Here is an 11,268-nt window from a genome sequence, read left to right on the forward strand (position 1 = left end):
CGAGTATATACAATAATACAATATATATACACCTAGCAATCAAAGCGATGCATGCATGCATGCTGCTGTTGCTCATGTCATGGCCGGATCAAGGAGGATGGATCGGAGTAGATGGGTGGCGATCGAGCAGCTCGACCGATCGAGGGGCGACTTAAATAAATGCATGGGCGCCGCGGCCCGGCCGAGAGAAGGGACGCCGTAGCAAGCAACACTACACTACACTACACTACACGATCGCCAAGCATGGCCCCGAGCTGATATATATGATGTGTCGTTTTTCATGGCGGCAGAACGCAGAACCCAGCACATTGTTTGGTCTCGTATACTATGAATGTCGGCTCTTGACCGGACTTCGTACGTTCTCTTGCCTCCGTTTTCGTGCTGCAGTAGCTAGCGACGAGCAACAAAAAAAAAAAATCCTGCCTTCTTTCAACTCCCAGATTACTTGGAAAAGCTAGAGTGGCCCTATAATCGGCGGGTATTAGTTTGTTTTTTAATTTTTTTTTATTTCAAACCTTTACAAACAGCTCTTTAATTACATTCACTTGATACGTACCTATTGTGACATCAAACAGTTCGGATCGATATAGGTATGTGAGGTCTCCTCATAGATTTCCGCTTAGATTTTCATAGGCTAACATACCAATAATTAAATGTTGGAACTTAATGACCAATAGAAGTTAGTAAATTATGTGAATATGAAACAAAAATCACTATAAATGAAGGTTACACGCGGTTTTCAAGACCTTGAAAATGAGTTGATATGGTTTCATCCTCATAAAACTAATTTCATCCCATGAAACTCAATCCTCTCAAATGTTATGCCATATATCACCAATAAATCTGATGTGGCACACTATTAAATTTGCATGAAACCACCTCTGAGAATAGCCTTATTATCAGCAACCATCTCTCATCTCATGATAGTGCAGGCGGGTGTGTGTGCGGGAAAGCGGCACACACACGAAAAGCATGGGATGCAGGTGTGTGTGGTGCGGGAAAGTGGCACACACACGGAATAAGGTGGTTGCGATGCCCAGCGAGATGGCGCGGCTGCCAGGGGCCCGTGGCAGCCCAAAAACTAGGCCTATCTTCAACAACACATCCACCGACCATCCTAATAACCATGAAATAACCTAGTTATGAGTGGGCAAAAAACCCACGTTTAGCTCAGCGGGGGCACAACTCCCACTCAAATTGGCAGTTGGAAACTAAGACTCCGCTTGTCTTGTCTTAAAACTTCTAATCCTTTACTAATCGAACACTGATATATGTGAACGTGAGTATCAGACAAATATCGACGCGATTAGAACGCACAAGCACATCGAGAAGATATATATATATCTCTACTATATTTAAGTAGGCGGAAGAATTCCACCGTGCGTCGTCTCCGCCCGTGATTGCTATGTCTGATGCCATGTGTGTCCCACGCCTAGCTGTCAGCGCAGCAGAATTGATCGTGGTACGAAGCTAGGCCCACTGCTAGATTTTTTTTGTGGTTGACTACATGCTCCCCTTTTAGAGTGTTCTCTGGAGCCCTCTATTATATTGGGATGATGACCGTCTTTCATATACCAAATCCTTAGTTTTTGTCCAGAGTTCGCCAGGAAATAATATTTCATCTTCAACATAAGTTTTAAGTCGTATTCTACTCGCAAAAGAGATAATTTATGTACATGAGTTAGCTTTACAAATACATACATGTGCAGAACAATATATGTAATTTCAAAAATAACAACCGGCCGGCGCCTAGCTGCGTCCGCTGCCCTGTGGGCCCAGCGCCAGCCCGGCCGCCCGCCCCCACAGCGCACTCTCCACATCAGGGCGCAAAATATATTGCACAACTGAAATTCGAACACACGACTCCCCGTTCCGAACATCTAGCGCCTACCTTCGGATTACACATTCCTTTGAACTTAATAGGGATAAATAATTTAAATATGCATATAATAATATTTAGAAACCGGAGTCCGTACCAAATTGCCTTAGTGTGTATATATATAGCGAGCCATCGTCCCGGCCGTCGTGACGTACGTACCTGCAGCAGAGGTAGATAGATAGTTTCGATCTGTTAATTAGCTTCTATAGTCCGCTGGTGATATGGAGCTCGCCGGCGTCGGCGGCCTCGAGGACGAGGACTGGTACGATGTGGGCACGACGACGGCGCCGGCCGCGACGAAGCCGCCGCCGCTCACCCACGACGACAACCGCGGCTTCCTCCGGATGCTTCGCGAGAAGAAAGAGAGGTGATATATTGCGCCAACAGATGAACTATAGTAACATGCATGCTGCATGCATCGATCAATCTGTTATTATCATATTATTCTAGATATGAGTTGCAAAGTCCGGCCCTGATGAACTGGCTGGCATGGTCGGAGCGCAGGCTGGGCGTGGAGGCGCACAAGGTGGAGGTGCGGTTCGAGAGGCTCGCCGTGGAGGCGGACGTCCGCGTCGGCAGCCGCGCCGTCCCGACGCTGCTCAACTCCGCCGTCAACGCCGCCCAGGTAATAACGACACGACGGACCCCGCCGCCGTCGTCGTCGTCGTGTTTCATCTACGTACGCCGCCGCAGCCGCGATGCACTAGTAGTAGCTGTTCCGTTCGTCGCATTGATTCCTTCCTTGGTTTTCTTTGTGGCTTTGTCTCTCCTCCTTCCTCCTATGGATGGTGCATGCATATAGCATTAGCATTGCTGCTGCAAGCTGCAAGGAGTTTTCTTTTTTCTTTTTTTCCCGAAAAGATCGACTTCTATCTGCCTATTTTTTACATATATGATTTCGTATAATTTCGTTCGTCGGAAAGATAGAAATTAAAAGGGCTGTGGATTTGGTGAGACACGTCGAATGGATTGTCCTCCCATCCTAAACACCTTTGCTCTGATCCGTTTTCCGTTGAGGTGCTTGCGAACGATCCAAGCTGCAGCAACAGGTGCACGCAATAAATACGTCCGTCCGTCCGTGTAGCGTTTTTAGGTTACACCGGAGCTCCGTGCAAGGAGAAACGTGTATCGATCTCGCTAGCAGCCGCGCTTGTACACCGGTTAAACTTTTTAAAACTGGCTAGATTTGATAATATCAATATTTATAGTTCGAAACATGTTTGTTTTTAAAAAAACATATTCCATTATAGATTAATCTACTTATTACGCATCCTAATATCAGTATATTAGAAAAGTTTAACCACTCTAAAAGTCAGATATATGTTCTTTCCAAATAAACAGAGGAAGTAGTTAGCAGAGCATGGTTGGTTCCATCTACTACTGTCGATAAAAAAAAGATCAAATTCTGCAAGTTTGAAACAACAAATACTAGTACGACGTACGTTGGACCATATTAAAACAACACTTGCATCATTCAGAGTTATGGCACTATGCATGGATCTTATAGTATTTCCTGAGATTTAGGACGTTGAAAGAAGCAATTAGAGTAATGTATAGTGGATTGCTGGCGGATCTTTGTAGTTAGCTTTCTATTATTAATTTATGATCAACTTGTGACTAAACTGGCTATAGCAGTATAGCCTGCTTTTCTTCTCTCTCTCCTCAGTCTTGCCAAGCTTCGAGTTCCTCATTTACTCGTGGTAGGAAGCAGCGCAGACCATGACGTTGACGAGACCGCCTTTAATGTGGGCCTGTCCGATCCCCCAGCCTGCCGCATCATCAGTAGTGCTTCTTGGCGTCCCCCTGCGCGCTGGGAGTGAACCAAGAGAACCCAACACGTCTGCTAGATTCCTCATGATTAATGAGGCTCATCTTGTGCCCAAATAGATAGTGGGACATTGATGCATCAGCAGGTTCTATGCTGTAAGAAAAACATAAATAAAAATTACAAAATCACGACTGTAAGCGGGTTTGTAAATCTGCAGACAACCTTAGGCCAGTTCGAATTGAACACATGGAGTTCAGTCCAGAATCGAAAGGATACCGCGCCTCGTTACGGTTACGCTGCTGCGTGCTTTAGCGAGAGCTAAAATACAAGTGTATGGCATGCATGTGTTTGTTTTACAATGCAAAGTTGGTAGGTCATATTCGGGGAAAAAGAGAGAGAGAGAGAGAGAGATTTCTGATGATGAGTTTATTTTGCTTTCAGGAATTAGCGACGTCTGTCCATATGTGTGTTACCAGGAAAAGACCTATGAGAATCATAAACGAAGTAAGCGGGGTCATCCGGCCGTCAAGGTACATGTCTCCTCATGCGCACAGACTTGGATCCCAGCATCCTGTTGTATGTCAAACATAAGCGCTTGATCAGATTTAGCGGAAAAGTTAATAAAAATGCATGCGTATGAATTTTATAGTCTGTTATTAGCCAACAGTTTGACTTAGGATAAACTTAGGTCCCTCATATTTCAGGACGAAGGGAGTAATTCGTTAAGATATATACTGAATTTTATATCCCATTCTGTCAGGATGACGCTCCTTCTGGGAGCGCCTGGATCAGGCAAGACGACTCTTCTAAAAGCGTTGGCAGGAAAACTGGATTCTTCTTTGAAGGTACACTGAGTTGCTTTCATGCTAACCAAAGTATTTGTCAACATAAAAAGAGGCAAAAAAAAACAGACAATACTGTGAAGCATCAACTAACATAAATATATGTTGCCAATGACTGTGAACAGTTCAAGGGAAAAGTCATGTACAATGGAGAAGAAATGAATCACTCAACACCGCAGTACCTGCGTGCTTATGTTAGCCAGTATGATCTCCATCATGCTGAGATGACAGTGAGGGAGACAATCAACTTCTCTTCTAAGATGTTCGGAACCAATAACGAATTCGGTAAGACATACTCTTGCATATAGTGAGCTTTCCATTTTGAAGGTCATTGGAATGTGCTGCAATTTATGACAAGGCAAACACGTTAAAACTCAAGAAGAAAGTATCTACATGATACTCCAGATAAATCAAATTTTCCATGGCAACTATACTGACACAAATTTCCTGTTTGTACGGAATGACAAATCCAGAGATGCTAGGAGAAGCAATAAGAAGAAAAAAGGGTGTCATCAATAAAGTGGACCAAGATCTTGATTCGTTCATTAAGGTAGCTCTTCTTTACTAAGATTTTTGAAAGACCGGATTATGTTTTGTTTGGTTACTCAAATAGCTCGTCTCTCAGGCCACCACCTTTGGAGAAGGAAGCAACCTCACAACAAACTACATTATCAAGGTAATTTAGTTACTTGTTTGATTTGCTGTATACCTTGATGATACAATAGTAACAGTTGATTGTATGCAGATACTTGGCCTGTCTGAGTGTGCTGATACCCTAGTAGGAGACGAGATGAGGAGAGGAATATCTGGAGGGCAAAAGAAAAGAGCCACAATTGGTAAGCATTCCTATCATGGCTGATTGTAAAATACATAGCTATAGGATTTATTTAGCTGCCACTGGAAGCACACACTTCAATCTGAAACAAAGCCACATTAACTGACATTCCACCACCTCAAGAACGCAAAAGGTTCTTACCAGGGCAGGAATCTTCATGATAACGAATAATGAGTAGCTCTAAAATTGAATGCTTAACTAACCAGAATATTAGAATAAGGAACAGAGTAAAGATATAGTTAACTGGAACCTAACCTAAGTTGGCATACATTAACGTGATGTTGTTTAATGCAGGGGAGATGCTGGTTGGTCTAGCAAGGTGCTTCTTTATGGATGATATATCAACAGGTCTAGATAGCTCCACGACATTTGAGATCATGAAGTTTCTCCAACAGATGGCCCATTTGATGGATCTCACAATGGTTATTTCCTTGCTGCAACCACCTCCTGAGACATTGGAATTATTTGACGACATTATACTTTTATGTGAGGGGCAAATTGTGTATCATGGTCCTCGAGAAAATGCTACGGACTTCTTTGAAAGTATGGGATTCAAATGCCCTGACAGAAAGAATGTAGCCGATTTCCTTCAAGAGGTAATAAACCATCAAATGAGCCTAACTGCCTAGAATTTTCTTTCGTCTTAATATAATGATATGTTGCGTGTTTGAGAAAAAAAGAAATAGCTAAACATAACAGTGATGCCTAGAAGGAATAGCTAAACATAACAGTGTTTGAGGATAAGTTTCGAGATATTTTTTTTGACTGTTTGAGGATAACTAATACATCAGATCCACAAAATTAAGAAGGAAGTAGATGACTTACAATTATGTGCAGGAGCGTAAAATGTCGCTATTCTGCAATACATGTGCTTTTGCAAAATAATGTAACAAGTTTTCCATGTCCTTTTGCAAAAACAATGTAACAAGTTTTCTCAATTGGCCACTGACCAGGTAACCTCTAAGATGGACCAAAAGCAATACTGGGCTGGTGATCAAAACAAGTATCAGTACCATACAATTGAAAATTTTGCACAATCCTTCAGGACGTCCTATCTCCCTCTTCTAGTAGAAGACAAACAGTGCAGTTCAAACAATACTGGAAAGAAAAAGGTGGTAAAAGTGAATGCAAGTCGCCGAATATCCAGATGGAATATTTTCAAAGCATGCTTTTCAAGGGAAGTACTGCTGCTGAAAAGAAACTCTCCAGTCCATATATTCAAGACCATTCAGATAACTGTTATGGCTTTGGTGATCTCCACACTTTTCCTGAGAACAAAAATGAGTCACGATTCTGTACTTGATGCCAACAAGTACATGGGAGCACTTTTTATGGCTGTGGTCATAGTAAACTTCAATGGAATGACTGAAATTGCAATGACAATAAAGCGGCTTCCCACCTTCTACAAGCAAAGAGAGCTACTAGCATTGCCAGGATGGGCACTCCTTTGTTCAGTTTACCTTATTAGCATACCAATATCGCTTCTTGAGACAGGCCTTTGGACATGCTTAACCTACTATGTGATTGGATATGCACCTTCCATTATCAGGTACTCATCTCTTGGTACTTATATGCTGAATGACCTCTGGTGCTTCAATAGACGGAAGTAAGAAAATGATCTCCATTGCTTATGGCAGGTTCTTCCAGCACTTTCTGGTACTTTTTTCCATGCATCAAATGTCAATGGGCCTGTATCGCTTCTTAGCGGCCATAGGAAGGACGCAAGTGATGGCCAACATGCTAGGGACTGCAGCTCTTATTGCAATATACATACTTGGAGGATTCGTCATATCAAAAGGTTAGGTGAATGTAGCTTAGCATACACCATGAAACATGAGTACACGACATACACTCTAATAAAAATTCTGTGCAACAAGTTGCTAACAAATTCTGCACACTGAAACAGATGATCTCCAACCATGGTTGCGCTGGGGATATTGGACGTCCCCATTCACCTATGCACAGAATGCAATCGCCCTCAATGAGTTCCATGACAAAAGATGGGCTACGGTAAGCACTAATTTCAACACTTGGAAGTTATAGCTATATGGTAGTATGTCCTTTTTCAAATTAATTACACTAAGGTTCTTGACCTTTTGTTACTGATAGGAATTTTATTATAATAATGCAAACACCGTCGGTGAAGCTATCCTCATGATCAGAGGGCTGCTCACAGAGTGGCACTGGTACTGGATTTGTGTCGCCATTTTATTTGGATACTCGCTGGTCTTCAACATATTCAGCATATTTGCATTGGAGTTCATGAACTGTATGTTACCAATCTATCACAAACCTAGTAAATATTCAATTTAAATGAAAATATTGATTATCTGCCATGTTTACTACTTGCAGCTCCACACAAACATCAACTTAACATCAAGACCACAAAAGCGAATTTCGTGAACCACCGGCAGATGGCTGAAAATGGCAATTCATCAAATGATCAAGCTATCCTCCCATTTCGACCCCTCTCCCTTGTCTTTGATCATATCCACTATTTTGTTGACATGCCTAAGGTAAAATCTTGATCACTTATTAAAATCTTAAATGGTAGCTTCATTAATTCCAATCACACATTGAAGAAAAGAAAACGAATGTCCCACCAGGAGATCGCAAACAATGGAGCAACGGAGAAAAAGCTTCAGCTGCTGCAAGATGTCAGTGGTGCTTTTAGACCAGGAGTACTAACAGCTCTGATGGGAATAACTGGCGCTGGAAAGACAACATTGCTTGATGTATTAGCTGGAAGGAAAACTGGGGGATATATTGAAGGGACTATTAAGATAGCAGGCTACCCTAAGAAGCAGGAGACGTTCTCAAGGATATCAGGTTACTGTGAACAGAGTGACATTCACTCCCCTAATCTTACTGTTCATGAGTCACTGAAATTTTCTGCATGGCTTCGTCTGCCTTCAAATGTTAAACCTCATCAAAGAGATGTATGTGTTTCAACCTTACCCCTCTTTATCATTGGAGTATGGAGCCTAGTTCCTGACACAATTTATTTTCAAATGCATTTCAGATGTTCATTGAAGAAGTCATGAGCCTTGTTGAGCTCACTGACTTAAAGAATGCCATGGTAGGCATCCCAGGAGCAACTGGCCTGTCAGCCGAGCAGCGTAAAAGACTAACAATAGCTGTGGAGCTGGTGGCTAGTCCCTCCATTATATTCATGGATGAGCCAACCACCGGCTTGGATGCTCGTGCTGCAGCAATCGTCATGAGAACAGTACGAAAGACGGTAGACACTGGACGAACTGTTGTCTGCACAATTCATCAGCCAAGCATCGAGATATTTGAATCTTTTGATGAGGTATGAACAAGTTCAGATGGTATAGCCATATAGGTAGACAAAAATATAGCCACACCAAGCAATTGAGAAACATGAATACATGATTAGTCCAGTGCTGGAGTGGTGTCAAAGTAATTACATAAGTAAAACAAACATGATTCTTGACAAACAAATTGAAGTGTATAGAAGTATGCATAAAGTTGTAAAATGCAGTCGAAACCTAAAGTAGAAAACGATCAAAGAACTACATGATAAACTGGTCCTTCTTTTATTAAAGTAGGCATAGGCACTACAAAATAGCCATTCTGAATTTTAAGTTCAATTTGCGTTTTTAAGTGCATGGAAAACAGCTATTCATGTGCCCGAAACTTGATTGTGGTTTTATTGGGTTTTTAACTCTAGCCTACCCCCAACTTGGTTGGGATAAAAGGCTCGGTTGTTGTTGTTATTGAGTTTTAAGTTCAATTTGGCCAATTGCAGCTTCTGCTCATGAAAAGAGGTGGTCAGCTTATATACAGTGGTTCACTAGGTCCACTCTCTAGCAACATGATAAAGTATTTCGAGGTAAGATTGCCTAAGATGGACATTTATATTTGTAAGATACATAGAGAAGAAATAATGAATTACTCTGTAACAGGCCATACCAGGCGTTCCTAAAATAAACAAGGGCCAAAACCCAGCAGCATGGGTGTTAGACATCAGTTCACACATAACAGAATATGAAATTGGAGTGGACTATGCAGAAATTTATCGCAACTCCTCCCTGTACAGGTACACCCAGTAGTACAACCGTAAAGCTGCAATAACTTTATTTTAGCTGGTATAAACAATAAGGTGGAAGTCAATCTAATGGAATTTTTGGTGGCACCTGCAGGGAGAACAGGCTTCTAATTGATGAATTGGAACAACCAGAACCAAACACAGATGATCTGCATTTTCCTCAGGGTTACTGGCAAAACTTTACGACACAATGTGCGGCATGCTTGTGGAAGCAAAATTGTGCATACTGGAAAAACTCAGAACACAATGTTGTCCGGTTCATAAACACTTTTGCTGTTTCAATCATGTTTGGAGTTGTATTCTGGAAAATTGGCTCGAACATGTAAGTGGATTATAATTACCTTTCATGAATATTTCAAATTAATTTTTATGCCCCCAATCAAGATCTAACACAGATATCATGTGCAACAGCAAGGTTGAGCAAGATGTATTCAACATACTTGGAATCGTATATGGGTCAGCATTGTTCCTGGGTTTCATGAACTGCAGCATCCTACAGCCAGTGGTGGCAATGGAGAGAGTTGTGCTCTACCGTGAAAAGGCGGCAGGCATGTACTCCACCATGGCATACGCTATCGCTCAGGTAACAACACACATCAATGATCAACCTGTTCTAGGAAAATCCAGTTGTTCTGATCACAACAACAGACTTGGCACAGATTATGAACTGAAGGTTTACATGTTGCAGGTGGCGGTGGAATTACCTTACATGTTGGTGCAAGTGCTGATCTTCTCATCGATTGTGTACCCGATGATTGGGTTCCAGCTGTCTGCGGCCAAGTTCTTCTGGTTCTTCCTATACCTGGTGATGAGCTTCATGTACTACACTCTGTACGGGATGATGACGGTGGCCCTGACCCCCAACATCGAGATCGCCATGGGGCTGTCGTTCCTCATCTTCATCTTCTGGAACGTCTTCTCTGGCTTCATCATCGCGAGAGAGGTACTTATCACACACACCCATCTGAATATATTGAGAAATGGATTGGATCCATCAGCGCCAAACCTAACCAAATCAAACCAAACTAGTCCGTGTACCTGATGAGTTGAGTAATTTGCTGCAGCTGATGCCCGTGTGGTGGCGGTGGGTGTACTGGGCCGATCCAGCGGCATGGACAGTTTACGGGCTGATGTTCTCACAGCTCGCAGACCGGACGGAGCAGATCCTGGTGCCAGGGCTCGGGGTGCAGACGGTGCGTGAGTTCCTGGAGGGGTACCTAGGCCTGCAGGATCGCTACTTTGAGCTGGTGACCTGCCTCCATCTCGCAATCATTGGCCTCTTCGCCTTCCTCTTCTTCCTCGCCATCAAGCACCTCAATTTCCAGCGCAGGTAGGAAGCCGCCACCGCTGCTGGCCAATTTACCATGCGATGGCTGCAAGTAATACACGATTAGGGTCAGACAGTAACCACTTCCTGACAAAAATGTAGAAAAGGCAGGGAAGAAAGGGGCGACCTGTCCCGTTGCAAAAGTGTGCATAGATTACTAGTACAAAGAAACGAAATAGTAGTGACTTATTAACTGTGTTTATTATGTGAAGGAATACGAGTAGGTTCAAGGGGATTTTGCAAAATGTGTAATGATTAAGATTCAGAAAATGGAAATGTGTTGTTTGCCATTGTTTCAGTTTTTGAATCTTCAGAGATGGATGGAATGGAACTGCTGCAATCCTCAGCTCTGTGTGATGTTTTTATGGGCAAGACATACCATACTGATGCTCGATTTCTTCATATTTCCCTGGCTGTATTAAGTGATTGGCAGCGATCATAGTAGCAGGACCTCGTGTGTAAGGCTGTCTTCAACAAGCGATCTATACGGTGCTCTGAACCGAAAATGGGCTGTAACACACCAGTTGCAGGCCTCCAACAGCAGA

General features: G+C 42.7%; 1 long non-coding RNA gene across 15 annotated transcripts; it reads right to left on the bottom strand.

Moving 5' to 3' along the window:
• Positions 1-3,359: 3,359 nt before the first annotated feature.
• LOC109943490 (uncharacterized) lies at positions 3,360-10,859 on the bottom strand. 15 transcript variants are annotated; one of them, XR_004855447.1, is made up of 8 exons: positions 10,435-10,815; positions 10,101-10,360; positions 7,928-10,004; positions 6,150-7,279; positions 5,580-5,771; positions 5,199-5,295; positions 4,672-4,830; positions 3,360-4,218 (listed from the first exon to the last, which is right to left on the bottom strand). It is a non-coding gene; the product is annotated as an uncharacterized lncRNA (long non-coding RNA). The 15 variants fall into 15 exon arrangements; XR_004855453.1 differs by having other exon boundaries at positions 9,837-10,004; positions 10,435-10,798; XR_004855448.1 differs by having other exon boundaries at positions 6,150-8,588; positions 9,837-10,004; positions 10,435-10,752.
• Positions 10,860-11,268: the final 409 nt, after the last annotated feature.

This window comes from Zea mays, chromosome 1 (genome assembly GCF_902167145.1).
Source record: "Zea mays cultivar B73 chromosome 1, Zm-B73-REFERENCE-NAM-5.0, whole genome shotgun sequence".
Lineage (NCBI taxonomy): Eukaryota > Viridiplantae > Streptophyta > Magnoliopsida > Poales > Poaceae > Zea > Zea mays.